The 24405-nt window shown below is 32.6% G+C and overlaps 1 protein-coding gene across 2 annotated transcripts in view; it reads left to right on the forward strand.

Moving 5' to 3' along the window:
- The first annotated feature begins 4864 nt into the window (after nt 1–4864).
- The window catches only part of LOC129003986 (SNF-related serine/threonine-protein kinase-like), a 35162-nt gene continuing 15621 nt past the window's right edge, over nt 4865–24405 (forward strand). For both annotated transcript variants that reach the window (XR_008491665.1, XM_054432353.1), the window contains exon 1: nt 4865–5095. The gene's annotated coding sequence lies outside the window, so the exon portion shown is untranslated. The remainder of the gene's footprint in view (nt 5096–24405) is intronic.

Here is a 24405-nt window from a genome sequence, read left to right on the forward strand (position 1 = left end):
TTATGGAACCGAGGTCACACCAGCTACAATCAAAATGGCCTATCTCAGCTATAAAGGAGTGGGCTAACCTAGGCGACGTGTTTTCTAGTTCGTAATGATGTAATAAACATATTTTGAAAGAATAAAGAAAATCGTGCCAAAGGGATAGGCCAGCAATAGAAATTTATGGTAATTTATTGTTCTATTGAGACAGATTTTAAATAATGCATTAAATTGATAAATAATAATATTTTTTATCGAAATGGTGTTAGGTATTGTTTATTAAGGTGTAACTAACATGTATAAACGAAAAAAGTTGATTTTTAGTAAGTTAGGCTCATATGGAACCGAGGTCACACCAGTTTAATTCAAAGTTACCTATCTCAACTATAAATGAGTGTACGAACCTAGGCGACGTGTTTTCTAGTTCGTAATGATGTAATAAACATATTTTGAAAGAATAAAGAAAATCGTGCCAAAGGGATAGGCCAGCAATAGAAATTTATGGTAATTTATTGTTCTATTGAGGCAGATTTTAAAAAATGCATTAAATTGATAAATAATAATATTTTTTATCGAAATGGTGTTAGGGATTGTTTATTTAGGTGTAACTATCATGTATAAACGAAAAAGTTGGTTTTTAGTAAATTAGGTTCTTATGGAACCGAGGTCACACCAGCTACAATCAAAATGGCCTATCTCAACTATAAAGGAGTGGGCTAACCTAGGCGACGTGTTTTCTAGTTCGTAATGATGTAATAAACATATTTTGAAATAATAAAGAAAATCGTGCCAAAGGGATAGGCCAGCAATAGAAATTTATGGTAATTTATTGTTCTATTGAGGCAGAATTTAAATAATGCATTAAATTGATAAATAATAATATTTTTTATCGAAATGGTGTTAGGGATTGTTTATTAAGGTGTAACTAACATGTATAAACGAAAAAGTTGATTTTTAGTAAATTAGATTCTTATGGAACCGAGGTCACACCAGTTTAATTCAAAGTTACCTATCTCAACTATAAAGGAGTGGGCTAACCTAGGCGACGTGTTTTCTAGTTCGTAATGATGTAATAAACATATTTTGAAAGAATAAAGAAAATCGTACCAAAGGGATAGGCCAGCAATAGAAATTTATGGTAATTTATTATTCTATTATGAGGTCCATTCCAGGCTGCATAGCTACACTACTAAAAAGTGGGCTAACCTATACTACGTCATTTTATGTTCATAACAATGTGTTTAACACATATCAAAAGAAAAACGAGAAAAAAATTTAAGAGGAGATGCCAGCAATAGGTTTTTTACTATATTTAGTTAGTAATTTTAGGTAGTTTATTAGTTTGTATTAATATCAAGGTGATTTCTACATTAATAAGCTTAAAAGTGCCCAGTATTGTTCAATACCAGATAAATAATGTAAATAGACATTTAGAACATACATTTTTGTAATAGCATCGGCGTGCAACCGAGGTCACACGAAGTGCATTCCAGGATACATAGCTACACTATTAAAGAGTGGGCTAACCTAGAAGAGGTAATTTTTTGTTCATAACCATGTGTTTAACGCGTATCAAAAGAAAAACTGAAGAAAAATTTAAGGGGAATTGCCAGCAATAGGTTTTTATGGTAGTCAAATAGTAATTTTAGATTTGGATTCAAATCGATGCGGTAACTACTTAATTAGCTAAAAAGTGCTTGGTGTTGTGCAATATGCTCTACATAATGTAAATAGACATATAAAACATGAATTTTAGTAATAGCGTCGTCGTGCAATCAAGGTCACATGAAGTGCATTCCAGGCTACATAGCTACACTAGTAAAGAGTGGGCTAACCTTGAATACGTCATTTTTTGTTCATAACCATGTGTTTAACATATATCAAAAGAAAAACGAGAGAAAAACTTAAGGGGAACCGCCAGCAATAGGTTTTTATGGTAGTCAGCTAATAATTTTATCATTTGGAAAAAATTGAAGGTGGTTACTACTTTAAATAACCTCAAACGTGTTTAATATTGTTCTTTATTCTCCAAATAATGAAATACTAGTTTAACATTCAACGTATTGTACAGTTTTATACATATATATTACTTAACCTTCATAATCAACGCTGTGCGTGTACCGCCAAACGCCATCTTGGCCGTGTTTCGCAAAAAAAAAATTCCCGCCACTTGATATTTTGGAGGTTATGTCAGCTGCTTTGTGACGAATCCTACTGTGACGCCATCATTGTTGTGACGTTTTACTGTGACGTATATTCGTCGGAGGGGCGGTAGGAGAAGTGGAATGGGTTATTGCTGTCCTATTGCCAGTTTCACGCTGATTAAATGTAGACCTTATTTCCGGGTTAACCACCCGCATAGGCATCGTCTACAAGGTTAAAGGCTAGACTAGGACTAAATATGTGGACAAAAAGTCATAGCTGTCTGTCAAGTTTAGAACAAATGAAAACAATTATTAACAAATACGATTTGCAACCCGAGAGAATTGGTGGCTAGCCATCACAAATGCACACAATATTCACTTTTACACAGAATCAAAGGGCAAAACATATAACTAAAATTAGGATTTAATCACTAGCCCGAGTTTTACGTTTCAGTAGACACAAAATTACAGGATTACAAGACTAATGAACTTCCATCCATAGTCAGACAGAACGGCATTGCAGATGGCATTGGCAATCTTCATTAGGTCCCCAAAGAGAAAGAATAAATAAATTGTTAAAATGGTGGTACTATAAAAAAATACATCAACAATAATTGCTATAACCAATCCTTCAGTTACTTATATTCAAACCCTTATAAAAAAAACCAATCTATGCATTTTAGAAGTTTTTAAAATATTTCAGTCATTCTAACAATAGTTCCTCTGTTTTTTTACGGATTGTGTAGATTATGCGTAAGGGAGTGTGTTTAATCTATGGTGGGCACTGTCACGGCCGCCTTTAACTACAGGCCGCGCCCTGGAGTTAAAGGCGGCCGTGGCACAGTTCAAAGACACGGCTAAAACGCCGGCCAATTATAGTTATAAATATTTAATTGTTTTTGTCTATGCTTTTATTTATCTAAAAGTCCATATTTACCGTCAGTGAAACCCATGAAAACCACTAATCCATGCCTTCTTTTAAACCTATCCAAGATCCGTAATCTTGACCTGTATCCTTCCTCTTCTATGTTTTCTGTTTTATATATGTCCTTCTGGCTGTTTTAATTTGGATATAAATCCAATTTTTATATATTATAACAAATATAAACGCATTCTTAAAAAAAAAAAGAATCAATATTTAAGAAAAAGTACAGATTTATTTAAACATGAATAGCAAACCATGATTTGAAACAGAAGAACGAATTGATTTAAAGAGTCGTTCAGAGAGCCTAGTTACCCTCCTTTCGTTCACATTCGGCTCACATAATATATATTTTGTCCGGAACATTCCATGTTTTCAAGTTCCCTTGTTTGCATCTTTCCGAACACCTGTACAATAATATCATAGGCTCAAAAGATTTTTTCAGGGGGGGGGGTTGGCACAAGCCATACAGAAGTATTGGTATGAACATGGGTATGAACAAATTCCCTAAGGTACTGCCTCAAAGGCTGCCCCAAAGGGAACCTTACATGCTTTCGAAGTTTACATTATTTAATCAATTAAATGAAATAGCTGGTCAATCTATTAAGAGCAGTTTACTTATTTACTTGAAAGGATTTTTGATGGTATTTTTGCATTCTGTTGATTTGTGAGTTATAGGATGTTTATGTTTGGTTAAAGAAAGTAGACATTTTGTTGAATTTTGCTTTTAGCTTACATTGTAATTTATATAATAATAAGCTACAGGTAAGGAAAAGAGGCTTGACTAAAATTGAAGAATCAAGGTCAAATATCTAAAATGTTTAGTTTGATTACTGCAACGGCGTTACTGAAAAGGTATCAAGTACGGAAGGCTTTGAACGTATGTGTGTGCAATGATTTATTTTTATTTTTAGGGACTGCACCCCAAGATGTTGAGTGGCCTCCCAGCGGAGCATATATCGCATCGAGGACAGCGGAAAAAAGTGTGTGTCGCGTCGTCAAGAATGCATGAGCAGTAAATACAGCCAGGTGAATTCGTTTTGGCCATCAAGGGCAGGTACGACTGAACATAGCCGTGACTGACAAGAACTGCTTGAGATAGTAGTCAACCTTACCGTGCTGCCGTTCCACCCACAGTTGGATTTGTCTGATGATTCTGTCAGTCCAACGTCCTCGAGTCTCCCTTTCCCAGCTTTCTTGTCACATCTGAAAAGTGTGGAAGCGTCCTTCCCGATGTAGCCTTGTATCATGGTAGATTGCTTTCCTCTCCACTGCCAAGACTTTGACAGGGATAACTCCAGCAATCACCAAAACGGCCGTTTTGGACACCGTAGGGTAAGCCGAAGCGACTCTGAGTGGGCTGAGTGCCACCTGACGCTGCACTAGTGCGAGCCTCTACCTGTGTACGCCTCCTTGTTGAGCGCGTCTGCCCACAGTGTGGCAGTTGGCAGTGTGCCCCACACCTCAGATCCATAGAGAAGCAAGGACTGGACTGCAGACATCAAGAGTCTTCTACGGCGAGACCAAGGACCACCGACATTACTAAGATACATTACTATTTAAATGACGTTTCGTCCATTTATGCAAGTTGTGATATTGTTATACAGTATCTGTTTCTACTCAAGCCGAGTTGTGGTTATATTGGCTAGTAAATTCCAAGAACACTTTTTTACCGTCTCTTCGAAACAGCCGAACGTTTATAGCGTATTTCTGTCGGTCTGTTTCTAAAAGAAAAAGAAGAACTATACACACACAGACACAGCAGCAGCATCTAAGCATCACTCACTTCACTACAGCAGCATTTAACAACAGTAGTAAAGGGAGTAATGGAGCTTTTGTAGGCGTAGTTTATTCTGCAGTATTCGGGTTTCGGGTTTATAAAGCTATTTCAGCGTCCTACCTAGACAGTGTTACTTTTAGGGGTCTGCATTTTAAGGTAGTGAAATAAGTGGATTTTGTATTATTTTCAATGTGACTACTTATAGTTGAGTGACAGGACAAACTCAGGAGGAATCGTCTCCCCTTTACATTGCTGAAGAAGCTAAAGGTGAGTTTCTATTTGGTGTTTTTGGGCATTCTATTCTTGTGATGTGTTTAAAATGAAATTCAATATCGCTTGAATGGTTTTTAAACGCAGCAATTAAAGCTCTTACTTGTTTTTAGTTCATATTTACTTTTAGGACAGAGCCGTAAGACTTATTCGAAATGACCTTAGCAAAACTGACGTTTCTTCGTTTGTGAGCCTAGGTTTGGATTTGTTTTGTTTGTTGAAATTATTTACTGTTGGCATATTTATAAACCAAGCCGGGGTACAGTTTCTTAATTGGGCTATGCTAATATCCATTGAAAATACCGATTCGATTAGTAAACCTTCATTCAATTTTTTTCTATAGTTTACCAAACCTATATCAATTATAAAATGAAACTGTTTTAACCTAACCTAACCAACCAAACTTGATAATAATGAGAAAATCTAATGAAGGTTAACAAATTAAATCAATATTTTCAATCGATTTAAGTGGTGTGTGTTAGCCCAGTTAAGAAACTAGCCCCAAGCTGCGTAGTTTATTAACCTGCTATATACCTACCTCTACGTACTTATAACTTACAATGTTTTGATTAGCTCAGTTACACAGTCTGGGCCACTGAGGTGGTAATAATGCTACTGAGCTATTAACCTAATTAAGTTAGTTTAGTTCACCGACTCACTGACTAAACTTAGGCCAAATTAGTCGGTTGCATAGGTCCTTCAATTTATCGGTATAGCTTAATAAAATATACCTAGGCTATCTAACTTTAACATAACTTTTAAATATTTTAACCCACATAGGGTACTAACTGATGAGTACCTAACTCCTAAGTAAATATTGTAATTCAATACCCTATTGTTTAAATTGGTGAAATCCGTTGGCAATAAATAAATAAGTAGCCTAACTTACAGTAAGTGACTTCTTAAACAAATTTAATATCAAAATGTTCACTGACCTAAGCGAGGAATTCTGACAGCACACTAGGAATTACTTATATAAGGTTATAGGGATTACTTGAAAGGTTAGGTTTGTCTATGTTATGATACGGGTAGTACTTTTGTGTGGTTTAATTGTCATCATTCTTATTGTCTGGCTTCCCGGTAAGCTGAGATTGAAATAGCCTTTGAAGTTATATTCAAGTTAAACCTGTCTTATTTGTCTAACCTTTTAAATAGTAGGCCTAATTTACTGAGGCATAGGCCACTAAGTTACAGTAGCCTAAGTTAGGTACTACACTACAACAGTTTTGTAGAACGACTCTGGTTTAAACCTACATTATTAAGAGTGAAGTAAAGCAGTGAATGACTTATGGCTAAGTTATAGGCTCAGACAAGTTCTATATAAGTTTAAAATGCTTAGTGCAGTTATAGGCCTACTCAAGCTTTGCGTTTGCAATGGAGCAGGACGCAGTTTGATAGAATTTGTTTCATAAATTTATGGTATGATAAAGTACACCAACACATATACCATTGCCATAATGTTCTACCACTGCACCTAAACAATAGAAACAAATAAATTAGGCTATCAAACATTCGCACAATATCACAAATTATTCATTAAATTAAAAACTCAAACCTAACTGTTGTCAGGTTCAAATTAGCTGTTGTCATATATGCAAAAACAAAATAATAATATGTAGGTAGTGCTACACCCTGTTGGGAAACCTTACAACTTTTTAATGCTATTGCATATTATCCAACCAACTTGTGAAGTTGAAACAGCTGACTAAATTCTTTAATTCCCTTAAAATATGAATACTCATAAGGTTAACATGGGGAACTACAGAGGCACTGGGGCGGAGCCCAAAACGATTTTTGAGATAAGAATATGCCTAAATGTTAATCGGGAAAGTGAGCTATCATCATGCCAAATTTCAGCCCAATCCGTCCAGTAGTTTATGCGTGATTGAGCAACACACAAACTCACAATTTTTGAATTACATTTCGATCTCGGAATTGGCACATATAGGCTAAACACGTTATAAACACGTTTATACTTGCGGTATAACTAAGTTCTGTGTCACAAATAAGTTTAAGACCAGTGGTAAGCCAGGAAAAATCTATTTTCGCCATAATATGCGTGTACAAACTTGAAAATTTAACATGGGCCATGGAACGCCATTCTTTTTATTTGTTTAATTTTTAAGATTTACAGTTTTACAGTGTACTGTAGACAAAGAAAAAGAGAACAACTTTGCTCCTTTTCATTCATAGAGTAAATGACTTAATGAGCTGCTTAAGTGTTTGTACATTAAGTTATGATTCTAAACTTTCCAGGGTAGTAAGTTCCCAAAGCCAATAAGTCCAAGCTAATCCAAAACCAACTTATTCTAAAATCATCCTTAGCTTTAATAATTACTGTTGATTTTTAATAGTTTTGCTAAAAATCCACACGATATATCCTATTTTTTATATTTTCAACCTAACCATTTTAATAATTATTATCACTGAATTGCTCTTTTCGTCGGTTGGGTCGGTTGTCGTCTGATTCAGAAATATTCTGTCTGTCAGGAGTCTAAGGTCTGTTGTAATATTATTAGCCTAGGCTACCTAGGCCTAACTAAGTTATTACGTCTTGCAATAAACAGTGTGGATTGTACTGGATGATTGGGCTATCTATTTCAGAAAAATAAAATAAATCAAACAACTTAACTTGAGATATAGCCTACCTATGATATAGCCTATTCTAAAGTTTTGGCCGTTTTGAGATGAATGCGCTTTCGACTGATGGTTATAAGCTTAGGACTAGGCCAGATATCAAAGTAACTCCCAATTAACTTATAGCCTATCATATTTTGTCAGGGTCAATAAAATAGTGCAATTTGATCAATGACAGCCAAACTTGGGGGGTTTCAGATAGGTATAACAAACAAGGTAAATTTTAGGAAGGGTGACATTTTACAAGTGGAATGAACTGCGAGTGAAGTAAGCCTATGCTGATGGTTTTCAATTGGCATTTTTACACTTCCGGTTGGTTATCCAAAGATATCCACTGTTGACTAATACATTTTTAAGCTAAAGTGAGGCTGGTTGGCAACTGAGCGATTCCGTTCCTTTGGCAGCTGATGAGGGGCTACAATTTTCAAAGCAAATGTCATGTCCAACTTATTCTCCACCACTCAACTTACACTGATATTCTCAGGTTTTAGGCGATTTTGAGGTAATTTCAGAGATCTTGTAAGGGCGTAATTTCTGTAAAAATCCACCTCTTCCTACCGAGCCCTATGGCCTTCTTGGAACTCTCTGCCTAGGCCTATAGGTCTAACAAAAAAATAATAAACAGTAGGCCTAAACCTAAATTACATTAAAAAGTTAGTTTGGAAAACCATAGATTTGATGAAAGCTGAAGAGTTAAATTGCAAGCACATTAAATCTCTTAAATCAATTGTGGGTGAACTAATTTCCCAACTTCAATGATTTCTCTATTCATTGGGATTAGGATACATATTAATCTTTGCTTAAGTTACCTTGTTTTTCTAAATAGCGTTTGTTTATCATATTCAACACTATTGTTTTTAATATCAATTCATGTGAAATAAATATAAATTTTACAACTTTATGTATCTGTTGCTGTGTAAATCTGTGTCTGAATTTTTCATCACATAATTTATTTATCACAGAATTTGTAGGCTACAATAATTTTTATGCTTAGACTCTTCCCACACATTACATAAATGTACGGTACAAAATAAATATAAGTTACTGTAGGCTGTGTTTTTTAATACAGTTTTCGCAAGAGAATTGTGTGGGACTATTTTCTTTTCACAAAAACTGATAGGCCTAGTACCCTCTTTTTGTCTTGAGGCTATAATCAAACTGTTCTTCAAATTAGAACTGTTCAGAGCTCTCTTTAGTTTCATATATTGCTGTGGGATTTAACAAGTAAATAATACCTTTAGAGCTTCAATTGAACATTCGGCAATTTGTGCTTGCCCTATTGACACCAAGAAGACGTCTGAATAAATCACATCGGCATCTCTGACACCATCTCGTGCCTTCCCTAACAGTGCTATATTTATGTTCTCAGGCTATATACTCTTCTTTGAATGGAGGTCAAGGTTTGTTTGCAGCTTTTCCTGAACCTTCAGCATTGTCGACTGCACTCCACCTCCTGAAGCAATCTTTTCAGCAAAGTATTCATCACCACATGCGTAGGGCCTATATTGATAGTTGACATATTGGTTTGAAGATTTAGTTTCTTGGTTGTTTCCACCCTCTTCAACATCATCTTCATATATTGATAGTTGACATATTTGTCTGAAGTTTTAGCTTCTTGGTTGTTTCCGCCCTCTTCAACATCATCTTCATATATTGATAGTTGACATATTTGTCTGAAGTTTTAGCTTCTTGGTTGTTTCCACCCTCTTCAACATCATCTTCATATATTGATAGTTGACATATTTGTCTGAAGTTTTAGCTTCTTGGTTGTTTCCGTCCTCTTCAACATCATCTTCATATATTGATAGTTGACATATTTGTCTGAAGTTTTAGCTTCTTGGTTGTTTCCGCCCTCTTCAACATCATCTTCATATATTGATAGTTGACATATTTGTCAGAAGATTTAGTTTCTTGGTTGATTCCGCCATCTTCAACATCAAATTCATGACTGTTGTCTGTAGCCTTTATTTCATCTAGAAGACTCTGTATTTAATGTAAATTACATTTAAAGTTCCTGTAACTTAAATAAACAACATCATGTGGATATATATCAGAAAAATTTAAGTGCAAGGGATGTTTTATTTAAAAAATAATAGACCTACATGTATGCTATTATATCTATTTGCTATAAGTAATTACCTATGGAATAAAAAGTAAATACTATTTCTGATTTCAATATTGACCAAGAACCCTCCACTTTGCACATGGAACAACAAAACACAATAGTATATAGACCTACAAAAGACAGCGCACAGAGTATAGAAAAAGTTAATTTTTCTATCTAGCTACTTCAGTGCCTTTATCTCGAAATCAGGTGTTCTGATAAAAAAAACCCATATCATTGATATGGGATTTGAAGTAAAGACCTAAGGATTTTTTACAATCCATAAGAGAAACATCTAAGGTCTAGAGCTTTTATTTCCCTCTAAATACTGTATGTTCATGTAATTTAGTTAACATGTCAGAAAGTCATTCTTAATAATCGATAGGCTATATTTTAATAATGTGATTGATAAGTTGGCCAGTTTTTAACAACAGTCTCAGCAAATTCTTTTCAATCTATCGACTTATAGAATTAATTGTTTTATTTGTAAATTAATTGCATAGTAGTTTGCCCTCATGAGCAAAACTTGCTATTGTTTCAGTAGGAGGGCTTAGCCTAACAGGTTTAATATGTTTGATGGCCATAGTCTTACTGTCTTGCATTTGAAAGCTAAAAGAAGTACGCTGATCCAATGACCGGCTTCTTTTCAGGACGCTAAATACTTAACACAATAAAACTGAATGGAAAACTTATTGTAAACTGTAGCATATTCAATGCAACATCCAACTACGTAAACAAATTTAAGGCAAAAATAAAATGTTGGCAGTAGCACACACTAAAAGTTATCTCTCTGAACTGTATTTTATTTTAATCTTAAACTACAATTGTTGTAGCTAAGAGAGTTTACATTTTGCTGATTTCCCAAATGGGTTTTCACTCAAATATTTGTCTATTTATGCTTAGAAATAGATTTATTCCATACAGTTGTAAAATACTGTTAAGAATGGAGTATGTTTCGAAACTTACTCCATTCTTAAACTTAAATATAGGCCTAAAATAATTTATATGAAACAGCTTAAATTTCTTGTTAGTGAAAATTCGCTAAAATTGGATTTATCTGTTTGCTATGGATTGTATTTTGACTTCATTATCCAATAAAAAACCATGCATTATTTAGGCTTATTATAAACAGTTACAAAAACTTTCTTCCCATGATTTAAAAGTGTTCCTATCACAACCTACTGTGGTCATAGTTATTTCTAACTGTGACTCTCGGTCGAGTTTCGTACATAAGTGTCGGTAACAACACGAGCATATATGAGTCAGGCCTCATGTTGATGTTAGGCGAGGAGGGAGGTTATGCCAAGAATCTGTTGATGTTAGAGTGGGCCAAGTTTTCCTTGAATGAATGTCTACGCAGGCGAGCTAATACTGGACCACCAGTGAACGTTTCTGCCTCGCTATATCCGTCAGTCACCGTCGTCGCTGCTATGGTCCCACACTTCCTGTTGGGGTATGGGCTATTATTGGAGAGGTATATTTGGAACTCCACACTATAGTGGGAATGTTCTCAGTTTTAATATTCATTGTAGGCCTACAGTAGATTGGTGTAAGATGAAAAGGATTTTGAAAGTTTTTTAAGTTGGGAGTTTTTCTAGTAAAAAATTACAAAATATTAAATTGGGGCTAGAAGTCAATTTATTGAAATTTTTTGATTATTTTAAATTTAGATCAATCATTTTTTTCATGGGGTTAGCTATTATTCTTTTCAGGATAGAGATGTTTAGGCTGATTTCAGGCACAACCACAGACACCAAGATCTTTAATACCATGTAATAACAGTAATCTAAAATTGAAAAAAGGTAATATATTTATCAGGACAGGTAAATTATAAAATATTTACCTAGGCTATATTACCTTTAAAAAATGTATTTACTTTAAAAGTGCTTTTTTAATCTTTAAATCTTCTGTGCAGCCTGAAGATATTTTTTTCTAATATTTTTGGAATATTATATTAGTGAAAGGCCTACCATCAGTGTAACATTGACTTATATATTCAATACGAATGAAATAATTCCTACAAATCAAAAATGTATTCAACAGCATTTTGAACATTCTGTTTGCGTCAGGTGTACGTGCGAGCAAATACCATAAACATATGAATGGAATAATCTACGTGTTATGTCATGTGATTATGCGGTGACGGCCTTTGCTAACGCTTATCACTGTTCAAGGTTACCTACCACATTCCTACCTGGCCCTGCAGTCTCTTACTTGGTTTTGTACTTGTACTATCATAGCTTGTAAAATAAAATAGGCCTAAACAAATAGTATCGATATATTTGTTGTCTAAAGCTCGTCGGTTTTTTAAATTTAGTCATTCTTGTATTATTTAGCGCTTAAGGAATTATTGTTCTGTCAAATATTAGCGAATTTTCCTTATAGGCCTAAGTACCCAAAGCTTTTATATTTTTTACCTTTTAGCTTTTTAGGTCTCATAGTAAGACCTGGTCCTGAAAGTTACTTTTTGGTTTTGATGTCCTCAGAGGCCAAAAACACCATCCGTTCAAATTCATATAGGCTATATGTGTCCGATAGCAAGTTAAATCTAGAAATCATCATAAGATTTTGATGAAATTTGGTACAAATATGTATTTTCATTTAAACCATTTCACAAACCAGCATGATTCGACTTTGGAAACGGGATTTTACAGGGGGGTTTTATGGGGTAAAAACCGAGGTTTCCCATTTCTAGAGCTTAAAAACAAATAATTTAGTTTCCTGAGGTTAATGGTTACTGAAAAAAATAACTTTAAAATTCTAATGTTATTGTTATGGATAACAATTAACGTGTTGTAGTTTGCGTGTTCATGGATTAGATGTATTTTGATCAAATTTGGCAATAGGCCTATTTGTTTATTTAATCTTAAGCTAAACATTTCATAAAAAACACACTCTATTACCTTTCCTGTTGCAGAACTGAAAACCTAATACTCGTTAAACTTAGGGAATAAATCTGCAATGTTTAACAAAATATTTAGGTGAAAATCCAATGAGGATGGATATTTCGCTTAACCTTCAGGTTTTTATACAAAATTGTTTGTAAAATTAATTTTCTATTTTAATATTACTATGTAAAGCATACCAATTTTACTAAGCCATGCAACTTTTATATGTCAGACAATAAATTTTAAAGTTTGTGGAGTTTTATTTTGAAGCCACTTCTCCCTCGTTTCTACTTGTAGGTCTCCATTGGTTGACAGTGTTCAATTTCCTTTTCCCCTCGATCTTTTTATGTTTCAGCTTTTCTGGTAACTAACTTCAATATTTAAACAGTAAAGTTTATCAGTGGGTACAGAACTCGGCAAGAATGTTGCCTTGGATGGCTGCCAAGCTTTGAGTGTAGATAGTCTCTTTAGCTTGTAGCTTACTCCACTACACATAAATAAGATGCTAAGTAATGGAGATAAGTCTTTAAGACAAACTTTCCCTTCTACGTTTGAGGGTGTAGACCCGATCGTTTCTTCTCTGACTGTTTCTGTGTCCCCCTGTCAATCGATACTCAAATGTAATGTAAACTTGGTTTGTTAGACGTATAGTATGCATTTTAATAAAGCAACCACAGAAAAGGATCAAACTCACGATTTCTATACCACACAAATTGCCGTCTTAAACACGTAAAACTTGAGTTTAGTTTTTGGCACATTTTTTTATTGTGAGATAATTCACGTGATATTTTGATGAGTAATATTATTCAATACAGTGTTTTAAGGAATTGCCTCGGTATTTTTAGAAACCTTTTTGTGCACCTTCTGAAATGTGCTCAATATAGTTGACATATTCTGTCTCAATAATTAAGACAGCTGCCCAAAAAAGTCATATGATGTTATAGTTTAAACTAATTTAAACATACTCCCTGTGATGAAATTGTATTAATGCTTTGTTTTTCAACCACTTATAGATGAAAAAGTGTTTTCACCACACTATGATGTTTTTGGCTGTATTACATACGTTAATTGGTGGCTGACGTTTTGCCGGCCATGCCAACTGTCATCGTAATTTGGGGACCGAGCAGGTTTTTACAGGCCGGGGCCGCAAAATCAGCTGTCCGCTTACTAACTTAAAACATGAATGCATTTTAAATACACAATCAAAATCCATAGCATTGCAATAATTGTGTTATTGGTTATTGTCACCGTTGCCTGGCAACTATTTAATTTTATTTTCGCTGATTCCTCAAATTGTTTCTTCACATAACCTTAAAGTTGTAGTTGTGTTGACTATCAAGGTGTGCATTATTATTAGTGGTGAATAGTGGTAATAGGGTATAGTGTGGTGAAAAATAGCGTTCGTACCACGGACCGAAATGGTTTTGCAGCTCTCGATCGATTTAAGTTCTCGACTTCGTCTCGAACTTAAAAACTATCTCGAGCCGGCAAAACCTCATTTTCGGCCCTAGGTACGAAATATACTATTATTTTATGTAAAAGTGACTGTAATTTTTTACACTGAATATAATTTAGATGAATGATCAATTTGTTATTGCCTGTGAACAAAAAGGAAAGGAAGCACTGAAAACACTTTATAATAAAGAAAGAAATCACTTACAGTTGATAGTTTTCTTTGTGTATAATTTCATATTAATTGGATGGGGTAGTTTTGTTGTTTACATTCAACTTAGACGTAAACTTTTCTTCATAAATTATATTTGTAGCATACTGGCTGAGTTTTGTAGCTTCTTATTTGGCTAGATGTTTTTACCATGTGTTCTTCAATATATTTCTATGCAGTCCATTGTTGGAAAGATTGTTCTTGAAGATACTCTGATCGGTTTTTAAACGGTTTACTTTATCATTGAACTGCTTGTATTTACAGCGATCCAAATAAAATTGGTAACTAAATACCTCTTTAAGCTATACATTTTTATGTGGTAAAATTTGGTTGTAAAAATGTATTACGAGAACTTACAGTTTTTAAACTATTGTAGTTATTTAGCAAGGGCAAAAATAGTACTTGGAAACGTTCATTTCAAATTCCTAATCATTGTGTAGGATTTTATTTGTTATCTTCTAGTTGTTATCTCCCTATAAATAAAAAAATATAAACTATTTAATTAGCTTTTTACTAGTCAGAGTGGAGAAATGAAAAGACATGTTCAAGATAGGAATGTCCTTATGGTATTGGATAATGAAGGTAGGGCCTACTCGCCCTGCCTACACTCAACATAGTAAATTAGGCTGGGTGTCCTTGTCACTAACACTAACACTGTTGTCAGTGGAGGGCTGCATGTAGAAAATACTTAGGAACAGGCGACTCTAGGACTTAGCTTGGGCAATTAACCAAAATATTTTATATTGTAAAAATAATTTTTTTATTAGTTTCTTTATTTGACAAAAATTTAATTTACTTGTTGTAAATCCATCAAACTACAAGCTTATTTTTCTTCATTCCAGCTGCATTGATCATATTTTTAAATCTTCTCGGGTGTATTGGGTAAAAATTAACAAATTTCTTGTAATTAGTTAAATTTTTATAACTTGGATAACTTAACTTGAATACTTGGAGTATTTTTCGGTATCGCATCAACGTGGTCATCAGGTTTTTTTTTCTTTTTTCACTTCCATACTTTTTACATTTTTTCCTCTAGAAATACAACTGGTCTAGAGGTACATTTCTTTGACAGTGAAGTAGACCGCTTGACTTAAATTTTAAACTTATTTTTGAATTTTTTAATTGAAGGTTCTTGGGCAATATTCTGAGGCAACTTCCCACAGTAGTGTGATCATTCTGATCTATTTTTAAAAGAGTTTTAGGGGAATTGATTTAATATATTCAGCAAGTTTAAGATTTTTAGGTTTTTAATAATTTTTCAAAATTATCACCAGGTCATAATGTTGGACAAAGGCACAGCTAGGCGATTTTAAAGTGGTAGGATGCCTTGTGTAGCTTTGTTATTGACCCCAAACTTTTATTTCAGCCAGTATCATTTTATTAAAATCCCAAACTATCAAGGACAGCTGGTTCAGTTTCAAGCTAATGGATTTTTTCAAAGGATCAATGACCTTCTGAGCACTATAAAGTTTGTCAATGCCAACCTAAAACTGTTTCAATTTAACATTTCTGTGTTTAGTGTCATTTTTAATATTTTGCGTCATAATCACCACCCGTCATGTTCAACATCAGCTGTTTTTCATGTTACGTTGGCGTTTTCAACAATACGTTTTGGTATAAATCAGATCAGCTGATTGATCACCTGATTTATTGTTTATTCCGTTGTGCTGGTGGAACTAAATTCATACACAGTACACACCTTAATTTATGTCAGCTATTTTATGAAACATATTAACATTTTCAAAATACCAAATGGCAGTGGATTGAGAGTTTAGCAAAGATACTCAATCATTCATTGTGGTAATTAAGAGTCTGGCCTTGGGTACGGAAATACGCCAGAGAGAGAGAAAGAGAGAGAGAGAATGTGTGTGTGTGTGTGTGTGTGTATGTGTATGTGTGTTTGTGAGATAGAGAGAGAGAAAGAGAATGTCACAGAGCAGACACCTTGTGTAGAGTTGTATAACTGTCTGTTGGCTGAGGTCCCGGTTGGTATCGTAGTCTCGGCTCGCTTTTGTACCATGTAGCCTAAATACGTCTAAACCAGCCGTAAATAAGTTGTGATAGAAAATAGCCACAATAATTCCACATTGTACCTACTTGTAAAAAGAAGTATTCTGATTGTGGTAGAAGCCTCAAAGAAATATTTTGGGAATGAGTTGGAAACATTATTTGGTTTACATGTGTTTTGACTGATTTTACGTTTATTTGTTTCACTTTCTGACCATTTTTGATGATGATAAGGGGCGATAAATACAAAATACAATCAAGCTGTGTGTTGTATTCATTTCTTATTAGTCATTATAAGTATTTATAATAAATACTTATTTAAAAATATATAGGTATACTTATTCATTAGTTATTTTTGAATGTTTATGATCATGTAAACTAAATTGCGGCTCAAATTACGGCTTATAACTTAAAACTAATGTTAGTTCTGAAATGGTGCTAGTTTGATACTTTCAAAACTTATAACGGTTGCATGTATTCTCATAATAGTTTTATTAGTGGTGTGGTACCGGAATTACAATTTTTTATATCCGATACACTTTTTTTACAGAGTTAAAAATCAAACATAATTTAATGTAAATTTATTTTGAGAAAACATAAAAAACTTTTTTCCCTTTAATTTTCCTTTTGCTTGTCAGTTGAATACGTTGGCTTCAAGAACCATTTGACAAAGTGACTCAAATTTAGTGACTTTGCCGCTCATATTGTCAATTTCCCCCAGGAAATAGGTTTAATAGGTCTCATGTTTGCTCGGGTGCAATTACGCTGATTGTCTGCATAATGCATCTTAGAAACAAAATTGTCTTTTCGGCTGACAAATGATTTACTCTGTCTAATCTAATAACAGAAAAGATCTAATATTTTTTATTCAATAGGAGATATTAGGAGTCTGTTTTCACTGTAAAGAACTTATACTATTAGGCCTATGCGTATTGTTGGATGTTTCAAGTTAAAAATTCGGATGAAGTGTATTCTGATGATAATATGTTTTGTTTGAAGGTAATATGTTGAAAAGATAAATTCACACAAGTTTAGCCCTCAGTTATTATAAAATTGGATGATTTTTACTTCAATTATCGTATTTACTTAAAATGATCATGGGTTTTTAGGTCTTGTGCCATGAGACCAAATCCTAGATTATTCCCTAAATGGGAAATTTGCTAAAAAATAAATAAAAATGGTAGAAAATTAAAATACACACTCTAAAATACTTGAGTTACTATAAATAAATTCCCAACCAAAAATAGTTAATAGATCTATGAAAACTCAAAATGTGTTAAGTTCTTGCTGTGCCTTAACTTAGCAGTTTATCAAATTTATAAAAATTTTATCTCATTTTATGTATTTTAGAGGGGGTTTTCAACTGTATTAGATCGTATCTTCATTATTGAACTCTAAAGTAAAGATATTAGTGTTGTATCTTTTTCTTAAATGTAATATACAATAAATTAAATAAGAACATACGGCCTTTCAAAAAGGAAAATGCAATCAAATTAGTCTAGCAAACAAAAGATATAACCTAACCAAAATATTACTACGGCATATTCGGGTCATAACCTACAGTAAGAGGGGCTACAACTTAATATAAACCAACTCAAGTATCTCTAAGCCACTCTAGACCAAGCCTTGGTAATTGCTTAACCAGCCGTACTTAGTTAACACGTGTTATTCAATATTACTCCTCTACACACGTATACACCTCTGATGAAATATTTAGACTGGGTTTGCCAGAATCTTTAGAGAGGATTACAACACACAATTTGCATGTTCTTTGTTCTTAGATTTAAAAATCTGTAGATGTTTGAAACAATATTCAATGTTTAATATTTGAGGCTCATCTGCTGGATAAAAAATTACTAATAAAATATTTGTTGAGTGTGTGAGCTCAACATCAGATGCTTGATCTGCTTTCTTAGTTCTTTGTATGTGATTAATGTCTGTATTTCTTCACATAGATGCATCCATTTATACACAATTTTCTTGCAACTCACTCAAGCCCTTACAGACACATTACACCCCAGCATGCAATAGCATAATTTTTATGCCTTTGAGCGAATTTCCCATAAAGGAAATAAGCTACTGTATTACCTATAGGTCTTTTGGAAAGACTAGCATGATTAAAACTAGTTGAACATTTTTTTTTGTAGTTTTAAGGTAAAAATTGGTTTTCCCAAGACATACAATTTTGCAAATTCTTTCTAAACTATTTTGTAGCGCCCAAAAACAAATAATTTAGTACATTGAAACATTGTTGTAAGCCTAATGGTTATGGAGAAAATTTACAAATACAATAAATTTAAAATTCCCTTGTTAATCTCATAAAGAATAAATAAGCTGTTTTAGTTAGCTTGTGTATATGTATGCTAAAATTGATCCAATTTATTAAATTTATTTATTTCTTACCACACTATTAGAGTTACACTTAATTACATCAATTTTGTAGCAGCAATTCTAAATACTCACTTAACGTTACTTAAGTAGGGAATAAATTGGATATATTTAACAAAATATTTTGGTGGAAATTTGATCAAGTAAATGGACATTCACTCAGAGTGCAGGTTTGCTGCTGTGTGTAGTGATAAATTTTTTTTTTAGAGTGTTCCCTTTAAATAATTTGATGTAGAAATATCGGTGTGTATGTATTTTTTACAGAACTATTTCAATCCCTATTTTTTCTTGGTCCCTTCTGACAATATTTTACAAGGGGCTCCCAAGAGCAAATGGTGCTATGAAACCATAAACACCTTTTTGACGACGCAAACTTTTCTGTGACAACAAATTTAAGGCTGATAGGATTTGCCAAACTACGCAAACTAAATAAAATAATTAGCCTACTTATACAGATTATAAAAATATTTCAAGCTTGAAGTGTCCTATTACATTTATTTTTTTGCTAATTTCAAACAAATCAAACTCACTATACTAATTAATGGCACCAAAATTAGTTTTTTTATGTTTGAAAAATATTCATTCAAAATTATTAATTTAAAAATGTCATTTATAAATATTTTTGGTACGGTACCCTACAATTTATTGAGGCAAATAGATGAGCATGATATTCTCGTTCCGTGAGAGACTAGTGCTTGAAGCAGATGTCTTCATGAGTGGATTAGGGTATAAAACGAGTCCATTTCAATTTAAATATAACATACAGAGCAGTTGAGCCTACAATATATTTGTTTTAGTAAAATGATGAGTATTTTTTATATAGGCTAATAATAATAATTTTAAAAAATCAACATTCTCAGTTGAACATGGATGATAGTTAAATTCCTTAACAATCACAACCATTTTCCAAGAAAGTACACCTACTTCAATCCTTTAAAAAACTTGCAAATTTTTTCATTGAATAATCAATACCTATACTGTACATAAACTGGTATTTTAATACACTAGGTAACACCCTACTTGATTTTGTAACTGGAATATTCATCTGATTTAAAATACTTTAATATCAAACTATGGAGTTCATTATAAGCTGTTTTAAGCATAAAGGTTTCATTTACAATATTTAAATTTTTAAAAGTTAGCATCACATTTGTATATTGATTGATTTAAATTTTCATAAAAAAAAAAAATAGCTAACCTATATCACAGACAAGAACAATGAGGGAGCAATTTAATTAGGTAATTGTCATAAATATTATGAAATGGTAAAAAATGAAAAATGATGAAAACTAAAGGAGCCGCAATGTTATTATATTTAATTATGATGTAATTGAAATAGGGAATAAACCTGACAATTTTTGGAAATATTTTAGTGAAACTTTGCTTGGGGGTGTAATAATCTCTAAAAGAACCTTTTTGGTGAAGAACTACCTATTTTGGTTAGCCTAGTTTATATTTGCAAGTTTTATGCATTTTAGCACTGAATGTAACGTTGAGTGTGGATACAAATGGCTGGTAGACTCACAGACTCACTAATTAGCCGAGCTCATTACCAGATGTGATTATTAAGGTTCGTCTCTTACATAACTGGATTGTTCATCCCAAGCTCTACTGCCCACTTGTGACTGATGCTGTTTCTTCTCTTGTGTAACTCGGTTTTGCATAAATAATTGTTGGGTTCGTTAAACGGTAAACAGAATAAATACTTCTTTTGGATTGATTTTGTTAAGTTATTTAATATTTAAAATACAATGTGAGAGTATTGTAAGAATACCTTTAAAGAATTCAATTCAACTTTTTAATTTGGCTTTTTAGCGAATTTCCTCATAGTAGCTACTACCGTAGGTGGCACGGTAAGACCTAGGTTCAGGACCGATTTACTTTTTCATTTTTAGTCTCCAGAGGCCAAAACACTATTAGTTCAAATTTTTATATATGTATGTGTATGTCCGTGAACGCTATAACTTCAACTACGATGGGAATGGGGTCTTTTGCGGGTTTTATGGGGTAAAAATTTGTTTTTCTCATTTTTGACCCTCAAAGCAAAAAGTTTTCTAGTTCATCTCTTAACTATTTTGAAGAGCTTTAAATGATTTAGTGTATTGAAGTGTTTTTGTACGGTTATTGGTTACGGAGAAAAATTTAAAAATATTTTTAACGTGAAATTCCCATGCTATTCTTATGGAGAATAAGTAAACTGTTGTAGTTTGCTTGTTCATGGATATATTTGGGTCGAACTTGGCAAATTTATTTATGTAATACTAAGATATTTAATATTTTACTAAAATGAAATGAAATGAAATGTGTTTATTGTCTTTTGAATTTCTACAAATCATTGACAATGTCATATTACAGCTCAAGTTTATAGCATTGTCAGTTAATAAATACAATATAGCTAACTAGACAGAATGATATATGTTACAATACATATTTTAAATAAATACTACAATTGAATAATCTTATTCTTAAGAAAATTTGGCGGCATTTAGAATAATGGAAGTGATTAAATCCCATAAACAACAAAATCCAACAGTACTTTGGTCAACTCTACTTAAAAATTAATACCAGGCATTAAAAAAAAAGTTTTTAAAGAATAGAAGGGGTTCTTGAAAAGCCATCTGTAGAAATTAGTTTCTAAAGTTTTTTCAGGATATTTTTGTATTAAATGTATTAGCTTGTTGTTGCTTGTATTGCTTCCATGAATAGGAAACCAATTTGAATTACTTAGTTTTTCAGGCGGTTGGCACAATGAGGTTAATGGCCATGTCAACAACATTATAAGGAATAAATTTCCACTCTTTAGCAGTAAATTACGAGGGAGTCCGGTAAATATTGTTTTTACAAGATGTGCGTAAATCGTTAAGTAACTCTTGTGGTCGGCTAAGAGACATTTTGCACATTGTTTACTCAACATTACTCAATTCTTGATAAGTAAATAGTTTGTAAATTAACTGTGTTTTTTGGTAATAATTTTTAACAGAAAAATCTTTGCTTTGTATAATCTAAAAAGTTTGTCTTTTTGAGGTTTAAATCTTCTCATTTTCGGTATTTAATGTATACAATGATTTGTTGTGTTAGAATTCATTTTTATGAAGTAAATTGTTTTGTTTCTCTTATTTCTGAAATCTTGTATGGATTTGAAAATTCTTTAGTTTTGCATGGTTAAAATTGGTATCATTGTACAAATAATGTTCTGTCAAATTAAAAGTTTCTGATGCATTTGTTATAAAATTATATGTTTGGGAGTACTATGAAGTTAAACAGCTATATTCAATTCTGTGACTTCAAAATTTGTAATCACTGGATACAGTGTCAAGTTAAAGTTTTTTTATTAAAAAGCACCCTTGATATCACTTCTGAAAACTGGTAATTTCTTGTTAAAACCTTACCTACTTGACAACAGACGTGCGTGCTAACATGTTAATATGTTTTCAGGGATTTCTTGTTTCCTTTGATTTATAATTCGTTGTTTTTTAAGCCTCAATTGAACCCTAAGATGTTTTTTTATCAATTAACTTTTTAGTTGAGGCAAATTTCGACATTGTTTGAGACGTGTGCCAGAATTTCAAAGAGGAAATAAAACAGGAAACTACATGTTTTCCAGTGACAGATTTATTTAGGTGGAACTTTCTACTCACAAATCAAATAAAGTTTGAGCTATGTTTCTTAAGGAAGAAACAAAAGTTTGTTTTAATCTCTGTGCATGCAACATGCAACAAATAAATCCAAACTACTGTTGGTAAAATCATCTTATGGAAGGCTTTATAAAAGTATGTTTTTGTTTGGCATTTATAAAGAGTTTTTATTTTTCATTTTTACAGTTTATTTCTTATTTTCCAATTTTTAATTTATTTACAACCAAATGATTATACAACTACTATATGATTTTGTTATTAAATCAATTATTAAATCAATTTATTAGCCACTACTGAAATATCTGTTGAAAATACAGGCTTTATTAGAATGTCTTCTAACCATCGTTTTTGAAAATTACTCATGAGATAGTTGGGGTTTATTAACCAAAGCAGTCTCTATTTTTGTGGTAGCTAAAAAAAAAATAGAAAAACCTAAATGTTTGGGTAAAAGTTACTTGGATTTAAAAAAGTAATACACCAATACTATTTATCGGTTATCATCGATCAATCTTTTTCACTTTGTACCTACCTTGATTACGTCCTCCTGGACCAAGACCAGCAGAGCTCGATAGGTTGCGTCAATTTATAATATTTACAGTAATAAACTAAAAACTTCCTTAGATTGAAATTAGAAAACTTTGTAATAAGTACTTTGGCCAAAAAAGTAAAACTGCCAAAGTGTTTTAAATTAATAATATTTTCCAACTATTAATGCTTTTTTTGAGAGTTATTACCATTAATCAATTCTTTTAAAATTATCAATTTTTACCAAATTGTCAATTGGTCTTTGCAAATTGTCAATTTTTTTAATTGTTTACAACTGACAACTACTCTTGTAAAAGTAGTCAATTTTTAAATCATCGGCAACTTTCATAAAACGTTATGATTTTCCCTCAAGGTGCAGATTTTTAAAATCCGTTGAACGTAAAACTTTTCTCGTTACCGTGGCTGAAGCAGACAACCCACTTGTGTGTAAACAGTGGGGAAGAATGGGGTGATTGATTATGAATTGATTGAAGCCCCCCCCCCCCCTGACGCTTACCGCCACTTTGTGCCAATAATTGACTGAGCTACAAACGACACTGTGATTCTTACTGACTGACATTTGTGTTATTGAATGGGAGCAAGGTTTTAGGGTTTTGATAGTGTATTTGGTTTTCATTGTAACTTTGCAGATTTATTATTTGCCTCAAAATTTCAAATTGAAGGATAGAGAAGTATTGTGCAAGAGATGAAATTAAGAAAGTGTAAAATCCACCAACATAGGTTTTTAACCTAAGGTGGTTATTGTTTTTTTCTTTTTTTCATGTGTGTATTTTTGTGTTTGTTTGTTGTGTGGAAAAACAATAAAGATTTCTTAAAAAAAAAATTCAAGATATAATGGACTCAATATGACCAATTGTTTTAGAAAACCATTCAGAATTTTAAGTCTAATCGCTTATGGAAAGTTCAATTTACTTTCAAATTGCAAGTGGACAAATTTAAAAAAAGTTAGTTTTCTGATCCAAGTTAAAATGATATTTTTACATTGTTTATGCAATTAATGAGGTTTCAATAAATTTTCATATGTTAAGAGCCAAAAGAGTTATTTTGCTATTTAGCTGACACAATATTAACAAACAAGGCTGTTAATATTTTAACATTTTCTCTCAATTGCTTTTCAGACTTAAGACTTATTTCAAATTTAGGATACAAAATTATTTGTTTCCTTTAAAGATAGAATGATCTTACACATGATGTTTAAAAGGATGTTGAACAACTCTTTGAAGTTAACTTTTTTTGCTAAAACCATTATGAGATTCTTAAAATATTTATAAAAAGTGCAACTATTAAAATTTTAGAAACCATTCCTATCATATTTGATAAACGTTTATATTATTATCAATAATAGTTGTCTTATAGAGATTTGTGTTTGCTATGCAATGCAATGGAAAAGTGGTTGTATACTTCCGCTTACTTTCTCCATGTCTGATAGTAATTAACGA

Source organism: Macrosteles quadrilineatus, unplaced genomic scaffold (assembly GCF_028750875.1).
Source record: "Macrosteles quadrilineatus isolate MER2022 unplaced genomic scaffold, UCM_ALF_1.0 Scaffold_9__3_contigs__length_116548681, whole genome shotgun sequence".
NCBI lineage: Eukaryota > Metazoa > Arthropoda > Insecta > Hemiptera > Cicadellidae > Macrosteles > Macrosteles quadrilineatus.